The sequence below is a fragment of the Festucalex cinctus genome, chromosome 13, assembly GCF_051991245.1.
Source record: "Festucalex cinctus isolate MCC-2025b chromosome 13, RoL_Fcin_1.0, whole genome shotgun sequence".
NCBI lineage: Eukaryota > Metazoa > Chordata > Actinopteri > Syngnathiformes > Syngnathidae > Festucalex > Festucalex cinctus.
The window spans coordinates 2,485,552-2,508,069 of NC_135423.1; the positions used below are offsets into that span (position 1 = coordinate 2,485,552).

At 40.5% G+C, this 22,518-nt stretch overlaps 1 protein-coding gene and 1 long non-coding RNA gene across 6 annotated transcripts in view; one reads left to right on the forward strand and one right to left on the reverse strand.

The window, feature by feature from the left end:
- Positions 1-22,518, reverse strand: part of nectin1b (nectin cell adhesion molecule 1b) — a 221,268-nt gene that overhangs the window by 63,569 nt on the left and 135,181 nt on the right. The window lies entirely within an intron of this gene.
- On the forward strand, positions 14,769-16,117 carry LOC144033338 (uncharacterized). Its single transcript, XR_013287940.1, has 3 exons — positions 14,769-15,070; positions 15,485-15,715; positions 15,993-16,117. It is a non-coding gene; the product is annotated as an uncharacterized LOC144033338 (long non-coding RNA).

A 22,518-nucleotide genomic window follows, 5' to 3' on the forward strand; every position in this document is an offset into this window, starting at 1 on the left:
CATTAAAATGAAATCCAGGCTAAGCTTGCTAGCTTTGTAAAAACACATCTTCACTCGGCAATCAATATTTTGTTGTACCTTGTGCAGTATTAATGCCGCCCAAGAGCTGATGTCCAATTCTTTAATGGAAAACACCGACAGTAAAACAAAACATGTCCTGAGGCTTGGCTTTCTTTCTTTTTCGTTTTATGGGAATGAAGACAAAAACAAGACAAAAACAAACAAAGGCGGTCTCCCGATCCCGAGAGATAACCGTCTGGACTTCATCGTCCCATTACCTGAAAGGAAACAAACGCCAAAGCCAATCCTGACAGGTCCCCGCTTGCTCTCGTCAAACATCGTCACTTTCATTTTAAATTAAAGGTTTCATATCACACATTATAACCATTTAAGTTTTGGGATTTTCCAAACAGTTGCTGTGAGGTTTTATTGTGCTTAGAAACCTTAAATCTTTTTTAAATTTTATTTTCATTTCCTACGTCAAGGCTCAAGTGTTACTGCTTATAATTTTTTCATGTAATTTTTCACTGTTGAACACTTTTGTTTATCTTTTAGTTTTTCATGTTATGGAACCTGGAAATAGCCAGATGGATATTACCGTACATATCCATCTGTAATATCCATCTGGTACCTCTCCACAGTAATTTGGTTGGGAAAAGGCGGGACATTCTGTACAATGATTCGAGCTGATTGGACGATGCGACATTCTACACGATTATTTAGCCAATCACGGCCACGGGTGAAAATTTCATGTTTGTTCTTGTCGAGGGGGGGGAAAGTACAACCATCCTACCAGCTAGAAATGCACGAAGCGCTTCTTGCTGTTCAATATTCAACAATATTCTGCGACAAAATAAATAATTGTAGCGTCCATTCGTCCATGTTAGGTTTGTTTGTTAGCTACAGCGTCTGTGCTAGCTTCCTGGTTTTCGTCACAGTTGCATATCCCGCCCCCAAACACAATGTCGCTCTGTGATTGGTCCAAACCAGCAGTTAGTTCGGGCAACGACGGTTATCAGCGGGAGCGGCACAAGATGTATTCTCCGGAATTTGTCAACTCACAAATACTGCGAGAATTAATCTTTTATGGGAATCTAAAATAATTTAATTTAATATTTTCTTTAATGTAATTAAATTTAGGACATTTTATTTCAAAATTAAGATGTAAATGTATTATAGGAGTATTTTTATTATTTATTTATTTATTTTTTCTCTTCTGATTGGCTCAAGCAGCTTTTCACATGCACTTGACACATCCATGAAGATGAATACAATAATGACACGACATCACGAGGGGCACCAAAATGTAGCATTTATGACCACTTTCATCCAAACTCTGAGACGTGTTAAAAAAAAAACAAAAAAAAAACAAACACTAAGCAACTGTAAGGCAATTTGAACAGGCCGTGTGCTGCTTGACTGGAAGGTAAAATTCCTTGACGCAGGGCTAATACACACTCGACTGTGATTTATGAGATGCCGGCGAGCTAAAAACAAAACAAAACAAAACACACAAAAAAAAACAGTAATTCTCTCCAAATTTAGCGAAAACAAAAAATGAATCAGCAGCGAGAACACAAACATTTCAGCAGATTAATATGACATGATGAAAGAGTACGTTGTTTATAATGTTATTTTATTTTTTAACAGACTCATCGCTAATGTGACAGCTGAGCGCACAAGTGTGGCGGAATCCATTAAAGCAACAAAAAGTACAAGAACATCCGATTCAAATGGCTGCGTTCATGTAATAACGCACAAAAAAATAGATCATGACATAGCGCAACGAAACAAACACAACTGAACAACGGTGAGACAATTTACGACAAGTGTTTAGCTAGGCAGAAAGTGTCATTGTCGGTAACAGCTGCTAGCAGTAGCATATGTCTTTTTGGGGGGGGGGAAACGATCCAGAACATATATACACTTTGATTAAATGACTCCAGTGAAGCAAAAAACGTCAATTAAGTTTAAATAGACTACATACGGGTATGACATTTTGTGTTTATTGAGTTAGCTAAAACATGATAGATTGCCTCCTCAAACAACGGAGCGAACAAAGCATGCTCGCCTTTAAGTAAAACGATGCAGTTTTGTTGAGTTTTGGCGAGGCAAAGGAATATGTTGTGACATGTTGCTACAAAACAAACACACAGGAGCAACATATATAGAGAAAATTTATAGCAAGTATTTAGCTGACATTTTGTTCTATTAAATTTGCATCGCATTTGAGATTTATTTGTTGTAATAAAGAGGAAATTTGGGAAGAAACTAGCTGACTCGTGTCTTCACTCCTTCGAGACACCGAAACCAAAAATCTCTGTTATCCGAGATTCCAAGGCTTTGGGACCCGTAACAACGAGCTAGCCTTGTTAGCTTAGCTGGCTAATCTTACTAGCACAAACAATGTACTCTGCTCTGCGCTACGCTCTGATTTGCCAATCTTTGTTTCATGGGCGTGGCTTCCTGATAGGCACCTTTACCCTCACGTTTGAACTCCAACAAGTTCAGTCAGTTGCTGATACCTCCGCCAGGGCCAAAAAGCTCCACGAAAGGTACAGTGTCGAGGCTACAAATTCATACTTTATTTTTGTGGCTGATTTACCCCGAAATGTACAAGTTAGGGTGCGAGAGCAGCTCCAAGAGACGCTTGTGCTCGTAAAATGTGGCTGTGGTGTTTGCAATGGCAGCGCTCCGCTCGCTCTCCGGCGCCATTGCGACGCCGCTCATGTCACGCTGATAAAAACGCACGCATATGCGCACATTCATCTTAGCAGAAAATGGAGAGGATGAAGGAGCATTTCTTTTGTGTGTGTGTGTGTGTGTGTGTGTGTCTTCAGACAGCTGCAGATTTCTGGCTCTTTTGGACTTGTGAAAAACATGAAGCCACAAAGTACAATTGTGAAAGCTATTACAGTCACCCCGATGAGTGACTTACTTTTTTGGGGGGGTCTCCACATTCCTGAAAACTCACCAATTTTTGCAATGTGTGCATTTTATGTCAGGATTTCTCAAACTTTTGGGGTCCGAAGGGGACCTCATAATTCCTACATCATTTAACATAACTACCATGTGTAAGTCTAAATAAATGCTGAAGGAATTAAAAAGTCATCATTTTTTTTCCGACTACAACAGCCAATTTATATTTTTAGCTAGAGCAGTTGTAATTTGAGTCTTTTCTTTTCAAGGATTTGTTAAATCTTTACAAGAACAAAGATGTATACCAGTGGTGTCCAAACTACGGCCCGGGGGCCATTTGCGGCCCGCCGTCCATTTTTTAGTGGCCCGCGACATATGCTAAAAATGGCATTTGACTCAGTTCAAATAAAATAAACAAAACAAAAATGTTTGGAGATGGTCAAAGTAAGAAGAGAAGGTGTCGTAAAAAACACAGGTGCTATTAAAGGTTATGTTAGTTAACTAAAACTAATGAAAAACTAAAACTAAAATTCAAAAAACAATATTGTTACAGAAATAAAATAAAAACAAAAATGCTTTAAAAAAAATTAAAACTAACTGAAACTACATTTTATGTTTACAAAACTAACTAAATCTAACTAATTATATCAAACGTCCTTCATTTTAGTCTTTGGTAATTAATTTACTGCATGAGCCTTTGGGGATGATTTTAAACGTGATTTTTAGTAGATTTATTTTGATATCTACCGGAATAACGATGTTTGAAAGTATGTCACACAGAAGTGATGTCATCTAGCAGCAGCCAATAGAAAAGCACCAAAAGATGACGTTACTCCCATAGTATGTTTTTTTTTTTTTTTTTTAATATTGCGCACAAGTAACACACTTTATAAAAAAAAATAATAATAATAATAATAATACTGAAACTAACAAACTAAACTAAAACTAAGCATTTTTTAAAGAACTAAACTAATAAAAACTATCTAAAATGAAAAATTGCAAAACTATAATAACCCTACTGCCATATTACAAATAAATTGCTTTATATACTGTAGCATTTTTCTAAATATGCAAAAGCACAACTAAATTATTTGCACAATTTTTAGGACTAAACACAATTTCTCTTCATAACATTATGTGGCCCTTGCGTCCTTCGGATTTTCTGTATGTGGCCCTCAAATGAAAAAGTTTGGACACCCCTGATGTATACTATCGGAACAAGATCAGGCTTTTTAATCCATAGCTCAGTGACCATTTCCCAACCGTGAGGTTGTGCGTTCAATCCCCGGCCCTTAATTGTCACCATGTTGAAGTGTCCTTGAGCAAGATACTGAACCGCGGTTGCTCCTGATGCTGTGCCATCAGTAGATGAATGCAAAGTCAGTGTGAAGTTCTTTGAGTGCCTTAACAGACGGAAAAGCTCCATAAAAGTGAAAGTCCAAGACCGCGAGGTTATTTTTAACCCAACAGTTAGCAGCCAATGACATTAAGAGGCCACAAAAAAAAAAAGGTAACATGAGGCATATTTCCTATTACTGCATTTGAAATTGACAATATTGAGCTTGTTTTTATAGCAGAAATATGCAGTATTGTGTCGGAATGCGTGTATATGATGCGTATCTTCTTCCCCGAGAGGGGTAGGGGGGGTTGTTTTGGGGGGGGGGGGGGGGGGTGACCTAACACAAACCAGACCTGCCCCGTGATGTGCATCCGAATTGCGTTCTAACTTGAAAGGAGGTAGCGACACAGATCTGCCCAAGACCACATAACAGGGGTGACTATTGTGATTCTGCATGCATACCAGCCGGCCTGCCGCCCAGCTGAGCATGTCTACCCCACCCCCAACCCCCCCGCCACCTTACTCGTGGACGTTCAAAGGCGCTGCATCGAGCCGCTGACTTCCAGCGCTAAATACCGCCGGAGAATCTCAAGACTCGGCTGCGGTCGCGCGGAAAACGATCTGCGGTGGGAAAACTGTGAGGGGAGAGAGCACATGGGGAGGGGGTGGGTTGGTGGTTGGGGGGGGGTAGTGTCTGGTGGGAGGGGTTGTAAAACCTTCCCAAGAAATATAAAGTTGTGCAAGTCTTCTGGAATATAAAATAAGAGCAGTGCAGCATTACTGCAAAAACACCGAGTTGGCTTTGTAGTTTTATGCTTTGCAAGGTAGAGGAGAAATTGTTCAATGCAGCACATGTGCCAAACGTGGATCCTGTCCACTAAACATGGACACGACTCATGACGACAAACCTAATTTTTTTCATTTTTTTTTTGGTATAATTTCATTTCTGTTTGGACATTGAGCCACATGCTGCTTCACCAAGGCACCAATGACGACCGGTCTACAGATGCATGAACAGCGAGCGAGACCTCAGCCAGCGAGTTCAATAGTGAAGCACCCCGGCAGCATAAATTTTTTCATAATGTTCTTCTTCGTATATGTTACTGTCGAGCTTCCCTTCAAAGCCGAGTGCATTTTGAATGGATTGCAAATGGCATTAAAAGTGCGTCTTTGCAATACGGCGGCGAGAGAAGCTGCTGCATACGTCATGAATATCCTTTTTGTTGCGTGATAAAGAGCAAAAACTTATACAGTCCGCACAAGCCATTAGAACAAACAAACTTTTTCGTTTGAGGGCCACGTACAGAAAATCCGAAGGACGCAAGGGCCACATAATGTTATGAAGAGAAATTGTGTTTCGTCCTAAAAATTGTACAAGTAATTTATTTGTGTTTTTGCACATTTATAAAAAATTCTACAGTATATAAAGTAATTTATTTGTAATATGGCAGTAGGGTTATTTTAGTTTTGGAATTTTAGTTAGTTTTTATTAGTTTAGTTCTTCAAAAAAATGCTTAGTTTTAGTTTAGTTTGTTAGTTTCAGTATTAGTATTTGTTTGTTTGTTTTAAATGTGTAGTACTTATTAGCGCAATATCTAAAAAACGCCATGGGAGCGACGTCATCTTTTGGTGCTTTTCTATTGGCTGCTGCTAGATGACATCACTTCTGTGTGACATACTTCCAAAGGACATTATTCCGGTTTATATAAAAAATAAATCTACTAAAAATCCCATTTAAAATCATCCCCAAAGGCTCATGCAGTAAATTAATTACCAAAAGACTAAAATGAAGGACATGTTTGCTCTAATTATAGTTAGTTTTGTAAACATAAAATGTAGTTTCAGTTAGTTTTCGTTTTTTGAAAAACATTTTCGTTTTGATTTTAATTCGGTAACAATATTGTTTGGGGTTTTTTTTATTTTAGTTTTTTCATTAGTTTTAGTTAACAAAAATAACCCTTAATGGCACCTGTTTTTCGATACCCTCCTTTCTTACTTTCACCATCTCCAATTTATTTTATTTGAACTGAGTCAAATGCCATTTTTAGCATATGTCGCGGGCCACTGAAAAATGGACGGCGGGCCGCAAATGGCCCCCGGGCTGTAGTTTGGACACCACTGCATTAGAATCTCCCTCGGTGCTGGAGGGACAAAAGCAAAACGGGATTTGTCTTCCCTTGGCTCAGTTTATTACTTTGATAAATCACTCGGTTGTGGTGAGAGAACTACAGGAAGAAAAATTAGGGACAAGAAATTAAAAAAACAACAAAAAAAAATACATACTATTATGACCCTGTAAAAATATCCTTCATTATTCTTTGCCAGCCTTGGAATAACACACACACTCGGGACAAAGAAGCCAAAAGAAACTCACGCTAACCTTGACTGTACCTCCACTTGTCCACCAAAAATAAGATGCAAGACAGAGATGATTGCTCGCTTCCAATTGCATTTCCACCGTGTTTACGACAGTATCGGCGCGGCTGCCAATCGCTACGTCAATAAGGTTAAGGCCTACAATCTTCAAGCTTTTATTGTCGGACATAGCGGATAACCCTCAAGTAGTCGACATCTTAATATCGTTTCCCCCTCATCCGCTCGTCACGTTTACTGGAGGTAGCCATTGGTTTTGAAAAAAAAAAAAAAGAAAAAAAAAGTGAAGCTAGTGTTCTGGAAGTTTGCCCCGTTCCAAAATGGTCTCGGTTTTGGCAGGCAAAACGATAACACTGTTTGCTCGGTTGCATATTTGAAAGACGAGAGCAGCTGGGGAGATGACTCACGCGCACACAATGGTCGCTTATTCTGAAGTCCCGGTAATGAACCCGACCTTTGGTCCAATTGCGTCTCCCACTGAAAATCTTACGCTCGACTCGTCCAACTAAATAAAGTCGCATTACAAAGAAATAATAGTTCACTTTCAGCCCTCCTGATCTGCTTCAGCGCAGACTGTTACTGTTGTGATGACTGTAATGATAGATTTAACTCATTTGCTCCCAATAGCGTGTAAATAAGTTTTTTTAAATGTTTTAAGTGTCCCAAAGACGTATTTAGACGTTTTTGTTTTATGCTAGAGCATACAGAAGGCTTTGATGCAGTCTCTCAACTGCAAAGAACGCCAATCGCAAGGGCACACAGAGACGAACAAACATCACTAACAAACAAACGTAACTTCTTACATTTAAACATCGATAATCATGTCTAAAATTGTACGTTTCAAAATCAACCTTGATGTAGTCGTAAAACGCAGGATGTGAGAGGATTGAGACTAGGGGTGTGAATTGCCTAGTACCTGACGATTCGATTCGTATCACGATTCACAGGTCACGATTCGATTCGATACCGATTAATCCCGATACGAATTTATAAGTCGATTGTTGCGATTTTTTTCCATTCAAATTTAGGAAATACTAATCAGTAAGCTTGTAGAGTGTAAGATTTATATGAAAATGTATTATTTATTTATCTGAAATTTCAGTCTTATAGAAGTTGTAATTTGTTTCATGTTTGAACAGCATTGAAATAAAATATTGAGGCTGAATGTTCCGTTCATATAACATTCTTCCATGCTCAAGGTGTGAATCCTTAAAAAAAAAAAAAAAAAAAAAAAAAAAATCAAAAAAAAAAATCGATTCAGCCGATTATTGAATCGATTCGAGAATCGCGCGATGTAGTATCGCGTTATATCGCCGAATCGATTTTTTTTAACACCCCTAATTGAGACGTTCAATAATTTCTTTCAAATTGCCGCGGCAAAAATGAGGCTGAGCTTGAAATGCTTCCCGTTTTCTCTTCCTGCTCATATTTACACACATCTCCACCTAGTGGCTGAAAATACAATTGCACAGCATCAATCAACAAAAAAATGAGCTCTAATTGGATATTTTTTTTCTTTTAAAGCAGTACAGCGAATCTGGAAGCTGCAATGGAGGTGGGGGGGGGGGGGGGGTACTCTAATTGACATTTTTGATAATTGCCAGCGTGCGTTTTCATTTCACGGATTTCATGGATTTTTCCGTTACACTGATTTCCCTAATTTTGTAAAAAAAAAAAAAAACGAGCATCCTAAACTGATCAACGGAGCATCTGGTTCGGGATCTGCACTGGATGCTCGCAAACCCCCTTGAAATGACTCGATCGCAAGCTCCAGTGCAAGCGAACAAAAGAGCGGCTTGGCAGCGAGGGACTGTGCCGACTGGCCACATGGGAACACTTTGGAGGATGGTTTTTCGCGACGTGTCTCCAAAGTGCTTCTGTGATTCCTGCATGATTAGCCGTCAGGAGCCATCCTTCGCTTATCATGAGCGATGGCGGACCATGTTTTAATCAATAGCAGCACGTGTAGTGCATCTATGAGAACGCAGATGACTAACTGGCCACCCTTTGCCTTGCATGTAGGCCTCACATCATGGAGCTTTTCCACATGACTAACTGTTCATTATGGGAAGGCTGGAGACCACAAATATATTTTGACACTTTTTTTTTTTTTTCTTTTGCTTGCGCACATCTGCTAAATTACCAATACCCGGTCTTACCCACCTCCACACAGATTTACATGAGAGCCCTATGAGTGAGGTAACAGCTAGGGATGCACGATAATGCTATTTTCAACCGATACCGATAGAGCAATTATTTAGAGTGTGCCGATGTCGATAACCGATAAGTAAGCCGATAACTGGTTGCAAATTAAATTGAATACAACTGAAATCAAATTGGTCGATAATTGCCGGAAATTATCGGCAAATGTCTTTAGGATCTGGTTGATCTGTATGACGTCAAATTGGTTGATAATTGACGATAATTATCGGCAAATGTCTTTATGATCTGTTTTATCTGGATGACGTCAAATTGGTTGATAATTGCCGATAATTATCGGCGGATTTCTCTATTATCTGGTTTATCTGTTTGATGTCAAATTGGTTGATAATTGCCGATAATAACCGGCAAATGTCTTTGTGATCTGTTTTATCTGTATGACGTCAAATTGGTCGATAATTGCCGATAATTATCGGCGGATTTCTCTATTTTCTGGTTTATCTGTTTGACATCAAATTGGTTGATAATTACCGATAATTATCGGATTTTTCTATTATCTGGTTTATCTGTTTGACGTCAAATGGGCCGATAATTGCCGATAATTATCGGCCACCGATATTATCGTGCATCCCTAGTACCAGCCAATGAAGACAGGTTTCTATAGTCAAAGATCCCGGCTACCAAAAGTGAGACCAATCGGTAATCATGTTTGTCACGCAGACAGGCCAACAAGGCCAGTTTTTTTTTTTTTTAAGTTTTTGCAGCGTAACCACTGTACTAGATAGCCTACAACAGTCATCCCATATATCAAATTGACCCGCTAAGTGCGACGACGAGGCAGAGGCGCACCTCGAAACATCACAACTAGCAATTTGCGGCAATTTTAAACCAATCAAAATTTCACAGCCGGTGGCGCGGCAGGTGCGAGCCTTTATTCGCGACCCTGACAGCTCCTATTTCATTAACTTGTCTGAAGTGTGAAATAGGACGTTTGATTTCGGCTTGTGTCTGCGCGTCGTCGCAATGGGGCGGACAATCGCGCCGCGCTGACAAATAACCCGTACTTAAAGAAACTTCGACAATACCGTTCACGTAAATATAATAAAATATTGATCACAAATTGCGTTGAAAAGTAATGACAGTGCTTGGAGTGCTTGTACTTTTGCAGGTCACGGAGGGACGGAACAGAAAGAAACACTTGTTAAGCAGCCATTTTTTTCTGGAGATGCGTAATTCTCGATTCAGTGCACGGTACATTTGCAACATTATGAGTGAAGCTAGCGGCAAAACAATCTTTTACGCCACATTTTCTTCATGAAGTGGAGATTTCAAACTAGTGCTGTCAAACGATTACAATTTTTCATCTGATTAATCACACTTTTTAATTAAGATTAATCACGATTAATTAGCTAAATTACTCACATATTCGCGCAATATAAAATATGTCGTGCCAGTGCGCCAACTAGTCGTAAAGGGGCGTGAAGTGTGCGTAAACCCGTCGTGACTGCGTGCCATGTCGGGGCAAAAATTTTGAAATGTTCAAAATTTTTGTCACAACAAAATTTCGCGACTGGGCACGAAGTGCCACGAATAGGAGTTGGGGATGCCCCCTTTTTATATGGCGTGCCCAAGTCGGCACGACACCGTCCGAATTGCGCCAACTCGCCGTGCAAATGCGGGAAGTGCGTAAACTATGCGCAAACTATGCGCGAACTCGTCGTGCCAGTTCGTGTCAATATGGACGCGAATGGTCACGCGTTCGTGAACTCGTCGTGAACAATGCGTGAACAGTGCGGGAACCTCCCAGTTCGTGCCCCAAAATGGCACGAGAAGATGGTGGCCAAAAGTCGTGCATGTCAGCCTTGCATTACCATGACTATAAACCTTATCAACACACATACTATATATTGACAGACATTTTGTCTTAATTAGTATATAAGAGGATGAGGAAGGATGTAATTCGCACAAATAATGTTCCGTCAGCAATGTACGTCCTTTACTTCCTGCCCATTGTCGACTGAACAGCACTTACTGTTTCACGAAAAAAAGATTATATCAGTATTTAATCCGAAAACTTCAGGCGATTCATTATTATTTTCAATAGGCCGAATATCAGCGCATATAATCGTCTGGCTGATTAATCAGTCGGGCCCTATTAAAAAAAAAAACTTCATGCCCAAATACATGTCATTACACCCCGAGGACTCATGCTAACTGTTTTGATCCAATTACCCTTTAAAAAATGTCCTAACTACCTCGAACAAAGATCATTAAAATCTCACCTGCGTGTGCACCGGGTATGCAAGTGTGTTTTTAATTAAAGTTTAGGGGTGGGCAGGACACAAGGGGAAGAGGAGGAAGAAAGAAGCGCTATGCTGAGTTTAATTTAGTAGCGTCAGAATGAAAAATGGTCTTGTTTTCGTGTCTTCATTTCTGTCGCTTCTTCTTTATCTCCGGTGGAGTCGGGGGCAGCTCGCGGGCTATCGCTAAATGACCCGCACAGCTCATTTATTCTTCACTCCGATTGGACCTCAGGAGAGGTCGGCTCAAGCAGGTATTCCAAAACGAAAAGCGTGCGGTGGATTTACGCCGCGACTGACTTTTTTTTTTTTTTATTCACCTTGACTGAAAAAGAGTGGACTTTGAAAACTTCCCCGATGACCAAAAAAAAAACAAAAAAAACAAAGAGTCTTCTTTCACCGGAAAATAAAGTTTTTTTGTTTCTAGATTTTTTACCACATTCCTCAGCAATGTTTGGTTTCACCAAAACTTGTTTTTGCGAAAAGAAATATGCCAAGCAAAACAGTGACTTTTCTCTATGTTTTTATAAAGTACAATATTAACAGAGTTACTTTTTATCATTAACTCATTTATTCCCAATAACGTATAAATACGTTTTTTCAATGTTCTAAGTGTCCCAAAGACGTATTTATACGTTTTTTTGTTTTTTATGCTAGAGCTTACAGAAGGCCTTGATGCAGCCTCTCAACTGCAAAGAACGGTTGCAGAAATGGTAGTTATTACACAAACGGCCAGCAGGTGGCAGCAGAGCAAAGGAGATCAACCAGGGCCATCTAGAAAAAAAGCTCAATTACTTACAATTTTAAATAGATTTGTGAAAACTAATTAACTTAGCTCTCTTCTAATGCTAATTGCTGCAAAACGGAAACAGAAACATACTTTTTTTTCCTGATGAAAGAAGAGACTTTAATCTTTCTTTTGATAGGTTCCATGCTTTTATAGCAATTGAACACAATATTCTGTGGGCCTTGCAAAATCAGTTAAAATCCAGTAAAACAGCCGGGAGCGAACGGGATTGCGAAATGTGAAAATGGCGGCGAGTGAATGAGTGAAGAAAAAAAAAACATTAGCATTATTTTTGTTGCAAAATGCTTGCTGAGGTTTTTTTTTTTTTTGGTGTGTGTGGTTTGTGTGACCCTTTTCGGGGGTCTGGTTTTTCTTTTTTAAGTGTGGCTTGCGAAAACTTTTTTTTTGTTTTTTTTTGCAACGTAAAATCAAAGTAGCTGAACGCTGGACAGGGCTTGTCTGCAAAAGAAGATGTCAACTCTCAAGATAGATGACGAAAATGACGGTTTTTCAAATGCTTTAAACAACATTTTTTGCTGCAAAGCAGAAAAACAACCTCGACCCAAGGTGATCCTCTATAGTGCAGATGCCCCTCGCGCTCAGTTATTTATACGCAGAGAGGGAGGGGGGGGGGAAATACATTTCAATAAAAAGGTTTGCGAGGAGGCCGTCTTGTGGAGCGCCGGTGCCTTTGTCAGCTTCACGGTGGAATATCTTTCCATTCAATTCTATTCAGAAGCTTGACGAATTTGAACATTTCCATAAAATAGACTGTACTCCTCGATTGCAGCGATTCACAACTATACTGGGCCAAGGCACCAATTTTACAAAAGGAAAATCTGACAGCAGACCACCAAACCATATTGTCATAAATATAATAAGTTTGTCTCAAGTTGATTTATAAGCTTAAAATGTGCACCACGGATTGAGTTCCATGGCAGGACGATGTCATACACGATTTTCAAGAAAAACTGGACTTTATGAGGCTCGATCAAACTACATTGGCTAGTTGCTCAACCCAGAACCCGAGTTTTAAGGCACTTTCAGAGCACTATGTATAAGTGGAACAGTGAGCTTGCACAGACAGACGGAGGCAAAAGAGGGCCAGAAGTAGAACTCACCATATCTCATAGATTCAGTGCATTGTAATACCTCTATTAACCACTAGATGGTGGCATACCTATTTAGCCTGAGACTGTGCTAATTTAAATGAAGAATAATCCTTAAGTACTATATTTTGTAACAGCCTAGTTTTTGTTCAGTTATTTCACATTATCTCCTGTAATCCTGCTTTTTACGCCTACAGAATGTGACAGTTGGAGGTTCATTTTTAAATGTAAATCTTTGGGCATGATTATGAGATGAAGTTTGTTAGTTTGGATAAATAGGATTTATGTAACGTTAACACAGAGGAATCGGAAAATAATGTAAGCCTCGCGATGGATGGGGGTCGACTGGATTTTTATTGAATTTTTTTTACTGGATTTCATTTAATTAGCGGTCCAGGGAGGACGGCAGACCAAAGCAAATGAGCCAAGAGAGGAAAGAACGCCCCCTCTCCACCCACCCAACTCTCCCCCCTCCCCACAGAGAATTCACACCGAGTGAACTAACAACCAAGTGCGCACGCTGCCTCCCACCACACTCGTGACAAAAAAAGACGGACTTAATGTGCTGTTAAAAACGATGTGGGGACTGAAAATGAGAAATATGCCCCTTGTAATCCATTTTTTAAATTGCAGCCAGTTGTTCAGCTCATGAATATAAAAGACATCTTTTCCCACTGCGTAATTACACGAGGGCTTGGCCAGCGCAAGCTAACAGCACTTTTTTCACTTTGTGCCTCGTGAGAAACATTTGTATAATCAAATCCTCACGTTGTTCGTTTGTTGCGCGCCTGTATATGTGTGTGTGTGTGTGCACTTTTAAAAGCGTCAGAACGGTTGCCACGGAGACAAGGCCTGTCAACGATGATGATGATCCCCAAGCTCCCCCTCCGAACAAACTCCTGCTCCCGACATCTGCTTTCATTTTTCTCGCTTTGTATGACAAAGAGCAAAAAAAAAAAAGAAATTCCAAACTGTGGTCACATCAGGCCCCTCCTCTGGCCTCGGAATTGTGAGCACTTTGCCAGGCGGTCGGGCCCGGCGAGATTTAGAGGAGGAGGGGGAAAAAAACGTCAGAAACCCGATCCGGAGAGGCGCTGTTAAAGCTTCCCATAAAGAGCCGGGAGCGTGGCCAGCGAAGACTAAAAACAACAGACTCATTTTGGGGCTAGTTTGGAATCAAAGAGTGAGACAGAGAAAATGTACAACAAAGTTTTCATCTCAAGAAGAGCTGAACGGATGGAAATGAAGGCCGTTGGCTTTTTGTTTGAGTCCCGCCAGTCAAAGGGAACTCTTGAAGTCCGATTTGGTCGACTTTCACAACAAAACTTTCCATTGCGATCAGTCGTCAGTGAAATAATTCCAAACGGTCGCCGTCGTAAAACGTTCAGTAAGTCCACATAGCGAGACAAGTTTGACGAGCAGCATTCATGACGAATCCATAGTGAGGCAAAGAAATACTGTCACGATTTAAAAACAACATACACGGTTCGAATAACGGCTGGATGGAGCAAATGAAAATCAAAATAAAAGCAGAACATAAAGTAAGGATAAATAAAAAGACAAAACATAACCGGAATTCATAAAACAGGTTAATGAGATAAAATCCAAAATAAACAAGACGGATATATTCATGAAGGTATTTGGTAGCCAGGAAGTCCACATCTAGCACAAGAAGCTAACATAGCAAATTATTGGCCAATACCTGCCAGAGTACAATAATGTTAGTGGAAAGGGGAACAAAACAGAAACAGGAAGTAGAAACCTACCGAAATAAAGCCACCAATAGGTCGCTTGCACATGTCGTCACTTCCGCCTCGGATTTCTCGTAGTCGCCATGCTGGGTGGCCTCCATTTACGTAGCGATTCGGTCTAACACGTATCTATCACGTTTGTTTTCTGCGTTTAAAATGGTACATTGTTGCTGTATCGTTGGCTGTTCGAACAAAGCCAAGGGGGAAAATGGTCGGTCTTTTTTCCGAATTCCGAAAATAATTAGGAACCAGGGCCTGGAGACAGAGGAGTGCGGACTCCGGAGGGAAGTCGTTACTTTGGGCTCGTGTGTGCAGCGATCACTTTGTGAGCGGTAAGCTTGTTTACCTTTATTTAATGCATGAGGATTAATAACGTTTCGACCGCCCATATATGGGCAAGTTGCTTATGTTTTGGATTCATGAGCAAGCAAGTTCGGTAGTACAAGCTGGCTAGCGGACGTTAGCCGAAAGCTAACATCGAACATTTTCACCCAAGTAGTGCTAGTGCAAAGTGTTTACTGCTGAAATTGGATTGATTAGTCTTGGGCTTTTAATGCCGATAACATGTTTTTTGGTGGCAAAATGTAAACTTGGAAAAAAAAAGAGACAGAAGGGGCTGATGCAAGAAAACAGAGCCCCGGTAGCCTACACATCATGCTAAAGAACTTATTCACGGCCACCCTACTGCGGTAAAATAACCAGTCTTTCCATATTTTATTTGTTTATATATTTGTTTATTTTAACAGGTCGCCCTGCGCCCGTTTTTCTGTCCAATCATCCCGACTGGGCTCCAACATTAAAGTTGGGTCCCAAGTTACAACATCTATGTCTCAGCCCAGTCGGTGCCAAGATATGAACGTGCACAGGAGAGACAAGCAAAGAAAAGACGACTCGAAGTGGCAGAGATTGTTGCAGTTATGCAGCCAGATGGCTCCAGTAACCTGTACCCTCAAGTACTGCTGACATCATTGACTCTGGTATGCCACTCAGAATTCATTACATGATATATTGTATGCATGAGTGAATGTATGTGTTTTTGTTTGTGTGTGTACACGCACCTTATATTTTAGAGACATTTGGAAGTGTTTATAGAAATAAGTATTTGCCTGTAGCAATGTTCATACATTAAAAAATGCAACAAAATGTGTACATTTCTTTTACACTGACAAAAAAACTATACTACTTTACTATGTTAAACCTATTACTGGTACCGTATTTTTTTGTGATTTTTTTTTTCTTTATTTTTTTCTTTAGGGATCTCATGCCACACCGACTTGATTGCCAATGACATGATGGTAACGAAGGCGAGCATCAAAGCATTGGAGGAGGACAACATGCGACTGTTTGTTTGGCGCTAATAAAGGCAGCGTTTATACAAATTCTATTGTTGGGTTTGTTTACAAAGCTATACATAATACAAATGACAGGATTTGACTCAATGTGCAATATGGTCCTTCTTAAAGTAATGGCATAAATCTCTATTATTTCTAAAAGCACAAAAAATGAAGTGAATAATGATTAGATGTAGTAATTTCAGGGATAAAATTCAACTGTTAATTAATGTATTTATTTTAGCACAGGTGCCTACCATCCTGAGATGACGGTATGATGTAATGTTGAGGGGGCACGCAATGACTTTCATTATGCTATGTACAGAGGAAAAAGTTGCTCTCTTTTAAATTTGTTTAATGTAAGACAAGTACCAGTACTGTGTTTCAGTTTTCCCAACAATCCTTGTTTCACACTTGTCACAAAACCACTGTCCTTTTGGCAGTCTAGATTGGCACACTTCAAGTGATATCATTTGATTTTACAATCTGCTGCAGCACAAAAAACTACTTTATTCCGCATCTTTGAAGTACATGAGCAAGTGGTAGGTGACAGCGGCTGAGCAGGAACACTGGAAGTCCACTGCTGATCTAGTAAATGCTCTCCCGAGCAGTTCAGGTAAGGAGGGGATTTGGGGAAAAAAAACTCTGGCTTTTCCAACTGGCCAAAACGAGCGATCTGGGTGGACTCCCTCAATCACACTTTGTCCACACCACAAAGTCGCAGAAGTCCGTCCAGTTAAACTCATCTGTGCCTGAATCTGAAAATATTACAAACATTGTAATGAAAATATGAAACATAGAATTAAATAAGAAACTACAAAAAGTAAAGCCATACATACCTGGTAATAATATTGGTGTTGTCGTGACAAGTGATGGGAATTGTTGCCATCTGGCACCAGACAGAAATTGGGTGTTGTGACAGCCTCCTTAACCGTGAGATCATAAGAAAAGCTGTCAGTATGCTCAGTAGTTACCATGAACACGTTTTATTGTACTGGAAACTGAAACTAAAAATACGTCCTCTGAGAGTGGTTAACCTTAACCATTTAGAATAAGTTGATTAAGTAACATGTAACTAGTGAAAGGGTAGCATTAAATTTAATTAAGCCACGGGGAGGCTGTGCATAGTTACTTTTTATTCTTATACGCTCTGCCATATTTGCCTGTTATAAAATTGTTAGAAAAACCACATCAGGTAAACCTAGCTGTGCATGTAAACACAATGATAACAGGAAGCCTGAGAACAAATCAACATTTTTGTGTGCAGAATTACCAACACCATGTGGTTTACTTACGTGCAACAGCAACAGTTTCTTCTGATGCGATGTTAAAGTTAACACTCTGTATCCACCCGCTTACAAAATAATTGTAAGCCTCCAGGGATTTGTTGGCGTGTTATGGAGCATGTTGTCAACACGAGGTAGTGAAAAATGTCCAGAGAAGTCACATTTGGCCAGCAAGCTTTCTCCGTCAAAAAAAAAAAATCACCATTGGTCAGGACGTAATTAGGATCAATCCCGCCACACAGAGACACCTTCTGCCTGTATCGTTGTTTTTGATCTTCCGGTAAATCGTGAAAATACTGCGAAAATTACATCAGGTTGATAAGCTCTACCGTGTAACTCGCGAGTGTACCTTGTGAACCGGTGGACACCCAATATGGCGCCCGAAGGAAAAACTCCCATGATGCATTACGATGTGCAAGCGACCTATACCAGATCATGACACCAGTCAGAGAACATCCGCATTAAAGTACTTTGGTGAGGAAAAAGTTGGCCAATAAGCGCAGCAGCTGAGCGTCAATCAAGTCAATGGGAATGCAAAAACAAACGGGAAGTAGAATCCTACCAAATAAAACAATACTCAAATGCATAACATCGTCAAAGGACATTTCAAATCAAGGGCCTTTGTTCACAAAAAGCTGAACAATACCTGCCAGAGTACTGTAAGAGATACCAAAACAGGAAGTAGAAACCTACCAAAATAAAACCAGCAATCAAATAGGCAACACGTCGCAGGAGGCCTGGAACAAAAGCTGGCCAATGTCTGCCAGAGTACAATAAAACTACTAGAAAAGGGAACAAAACAGGAAGTAGAAACCTACCAAAATAAAGCAAGTATGCGAATGCACCAGTCACAGAACATCCGCATTTAAGTCCTTTGGACACAAAAAGTAAGGGCTACAGTTGAGAGTCCTATCAAGCCATTGGGAATGTGAAAACAAACAGGAAGTAGAAACTTATCAAAATAAAACCAGTAACAACACAAATGTGGTCTCAAAGGCACTGCAGAATATCAAAATCAAAGTATTTTCTATGAGTCCATTAGCGAAGGGCACACTTGCATTTTCACTCTTAGTCCTATCAAGCTAACGGAAAAGGGAACAAAAACAGGTAGTAGAAACCTACAAAAATAAGGCACCGGTCACGAAAGGCAACGGAAAAGTAGGTTCCAACTTTTTTTGTGGGCACTGGAAGTGGAAGGTAGCAACATGGAGACACATGTGATCTATTAAGCGGGCTTAGATTTAAAGTTCCACCAGCGGGGCCAGCCCGAGCGCCATCCGTCCTGGATAATTGCATCCTGAGAAGAGATTGCTTTCAGGGATCACGTAATTGAGTGGCACGTGAGCCTAATCATTTCTTTCCCTTTTCGAGTCCCTCGAGGCCATCGGGGAGAAGTCGACTCTTTATCTCCACACTCTCCGAAGGAGACGCGGCACCCTTAATCAAAGTAAAGCACGGGGCAAAGGCAATGAATGGCGATGAATGGCAATGAATGGGAATGAATGGGAATGATTGGGAACGGGCCGTCGTCTTTGGAGTCGCTTGGACGACGTTTCAATTTCAGCCCGCTTGAACGTCGTCTTTCTGCGGGGAGGCGCGCTAATTAGTTTATTTGTCAGTCGAGCCAAAAGCAACTCATCTTAATTAACACGAGGAGCTACTCGTGTACCAAGTATCGTGATTTTGAAAAATATGTGAGACGAAAAGTGAAGGTTGGAGTGACTGCTTTTTAATTAAGCAATGTGAGACTTACTCGCAGTCTTCAGTCATCCTTGTCAAACATCACAGAGTCCGACTCAAATGCCTGATAGCGGTCCCAGAATACTCATATCAAAGGCCTTTGTTTTCAAAAAGCTACCTCGACAAGCAGACTTTCAGTTCTACTGAGCTACTGAGAAGCTAATGCTGCGTTCTCACCAAAAAGCGAGGGAAGGCGATTCGGCGGCGCGTTTGCATTGTAGTCAATGGAGTTCGCGCGCAACGGAGCGAAAGTGCGTGGGGCGGCGCGGAGGACGCGTTTCGCTCGTTGGGAGGCGGTGCGCAGCAGCGAGAATCCGCACATTCGTGACGAAAATCCGCACATTCGTCGAAGTTCAAAAAATTGAACTTTTTTCGCGTTTCGCCTCGCGGTAGCCAATCGGGTTCGAGTACGGGCCACGTCACACACAGCGTCATCTCTATTGTAACCCCGAGCGCAACAACACGGCCAGCCGTGACAGAATGATGATCAATAAAGTGCTGATAAGTCTGTTTACTTGCTTTTGAACTGTATTGAGTTGTGACTGTAACTACCATTTCTTCAACCGTTCTTGGCAGTTGAGAGGCTGCATCAAAGCCTTCTGGATGTTCTATCATAAAATAAAATAAAATTAAATAAAAAAAACCAACATAAAAAACATAAATATGTCTTTGGGACACTTAAATTTAAAATAAAACGTATTTATACGTTTTTTGGGGGGAGCAAATGAGTTAATCAGCCTTGTCTTCCAATATGGTGGATGTGCATCCTGGCATAATGCCCAATTTAGAGTTCGGGTTGACAGTCAAACAGGGTTTGGGGGTGTAAGTTCTGTCATAGTCAAAGAAAAAAACAAAAAAAACAGTACAGTACAACTGTATTTCATTATACTGAGAGCTGTCTCTTATATTTTGGTTCACTTACTTCACAATATAAGAACCAGATCTCCGTTTGATCCACCACTGCAAACTACAACCATCCAGAAGAGCACATCTGGATTCCTTCCAAGCTTTAGAGTCAAAGCTTGCATGGTAATAAACACGCTAGCAGAAAGCCAATGACAAATTTCAATTGTCTTTTTGTCGTGTTTTATAGCAGCTGTTGTACCAACCCGGGAGGATACGGAGACCCCCATTTTGAGGACCGCCGATCCAACTTGTAATGAATTAGTTTGCATCAGCGGGTCAGATGACGGTCACGCCGGCGAAGCCTGTTCAGCTATTCCTCCCATCTAACGTCATCCGATGATATTTTATTGCGGTTCCGAAAAGAAGCCGCTCCTCATTTGCGATAGCATCTGAATGAAAGTAAATTAATAACACAGCTTCCATTTTCCGCTGCTTCTCCCGTCAGCAGTCATTAGACATCTGCAGGAAGCGTGTCATCACCCACTCCGGCATCACGCAGCTGACACAACGGATCCACCGGAGGGGCGCTCGTGGAAGGCCTGCCCCGGGCGGAGGGAGAAAGCAATGGGGGCTGGGAATGGCTTTGGAAAAAATACGCCGAGTCAGCAGAAAAATGCTGAGCTGTTCTCCAGAGCTGGAGCCACACAGGTGGTCGCCATTACCACACACGGGGTACTGGGTAATGCTCACATGCACTAAATCAACACTAATTGAAACGTTGACTCAACTGCCAGTAAACTTGCTCCATAGTCAGATGTTGATAGTTAGATAGTTTGGAATTACATTGGAAAATATCAATGTTAATAAATGGTAAAATATACAAGGATGTATATATATAAGTTGTTTTTTTTACAGAAATCTTTAAATGTTTCAAATCAATACAAATATATAGATTAAAAATCACATTTTGGTAAACAAACAAGATATTAACAGTTTAATGAAAAAAAGGAATATTCAAATAAATCATAGTTTTTAAAAACAGCCATAAAAATTATTTTTGATTATGTTAAAAATATAGAAATATTTTTTTTTCCTCAAATAAAAATATTAGACAAATTATATGAAATGTAATTAACATTTAAATATTTATATAAAATGTGCTACAACAAATTATTTCAATTAGTTGGATTTCAATAATGAACATTGAAACAAACATTTTAGTAAACAAAATGATTTAAAAAACAAAACATCTAATTAGGTCATAAAAATACATCAATTAAAAATATATATAAACACAGGTATTTAAAACGCACATTGAAATAACACATTTTAATTAAAATTATCCAAATTAAAAAATGTAAAAATATAAATTATGAATAAATTGTTGATGATCTACCCTGCGATTCGCTGGCAACCGGTTCAGGATGTACTCCGCCTACTATCCGAAGCCAGCTGGGATAGGCTCCAGCACCCCTTTGACCCTTGTGAGGAGCAAGCGGTTCAGAAAATGGATGGATGGATGTTTGGTGATCACAAAGTTATAGATATGTTTAAAATTGCATAAAACATAAAAAAACAAATCCATTACTGCAAAGTTAAAAATAGCGGCAACAAAACTATGGTTAGGGTTTGGCTTAGTGCTACTATTTGAAAGGCATATATTATTCCTCCGAAAGAGTAGTGCGTTTCCATCCTTGACAAATAGCCGCGCTGCCGCTGCTATGGCCGCCACGCGACTTTCCTGGTCGCAGTCGAGCTTCTCCAAACAAAGTCAGCGTCAGCACATGCCCCATTAACCGCGCCCGCTGTTGAGAAACAAGCTTTGACACCCGCAGTCAGCGAGATTCTTTTGTGCAGCTCCGCTCGCCCTAAAATATTATTTATTCTACTGAAACGTCAACACCAACAAAGTTGACGCGTCGCTTTAGTTTTCCCTTCCATCCGCAAGTTTTGTTTGTCTTTCCCAGCCGACGGCTGAGCGCCGACGGACGCGAGGCGAGCAAATGAAGACGTACAAACGACTCCTTCCTCATTTACGCTTTCAGCCAAACGAAAACAACAAGCTCATCGATCAGCATCAACTCGCCGCTCGGGTGTTTTCCCTGCCGGTTCCGCTCCGTCGGCACGCCGGCCGATCAGTCGGCTCGAACCGCCCCGGCGCTTCATTACCGTCGCCATCAAAAACAGAGCGCTTTGCGAGCCTGATGTGGTTAGCGGTTCTTGTAAATAGTCCTTCCGTCCGTTTTATACTGCACTTATCCTCTGGCTATTCCGGGTGACGTTGAGCAAGACCCTTTCGCAGGGCAGGTAGAGCAGAGGTCATGTGGGGGTCACATGACTTGACTCAAGGCAATTTTAGGACTCGGGGACCTGCTTGGCTAAAATGAAATATTTTGACTTGGTGCTCATGAGATTTCAACTACTGTTACGTTTAAAGTGTATCTAAGTCATCATATATTTGCTAAAATGCTTCACAATCATATGAACTTTACCTGAACTGCTTTCTTCAAGATGAACTGTACCAGACAGTGTGGCTGTGTTTAAAATGAGTCACACCATCTGGACAGAAGCAAAACC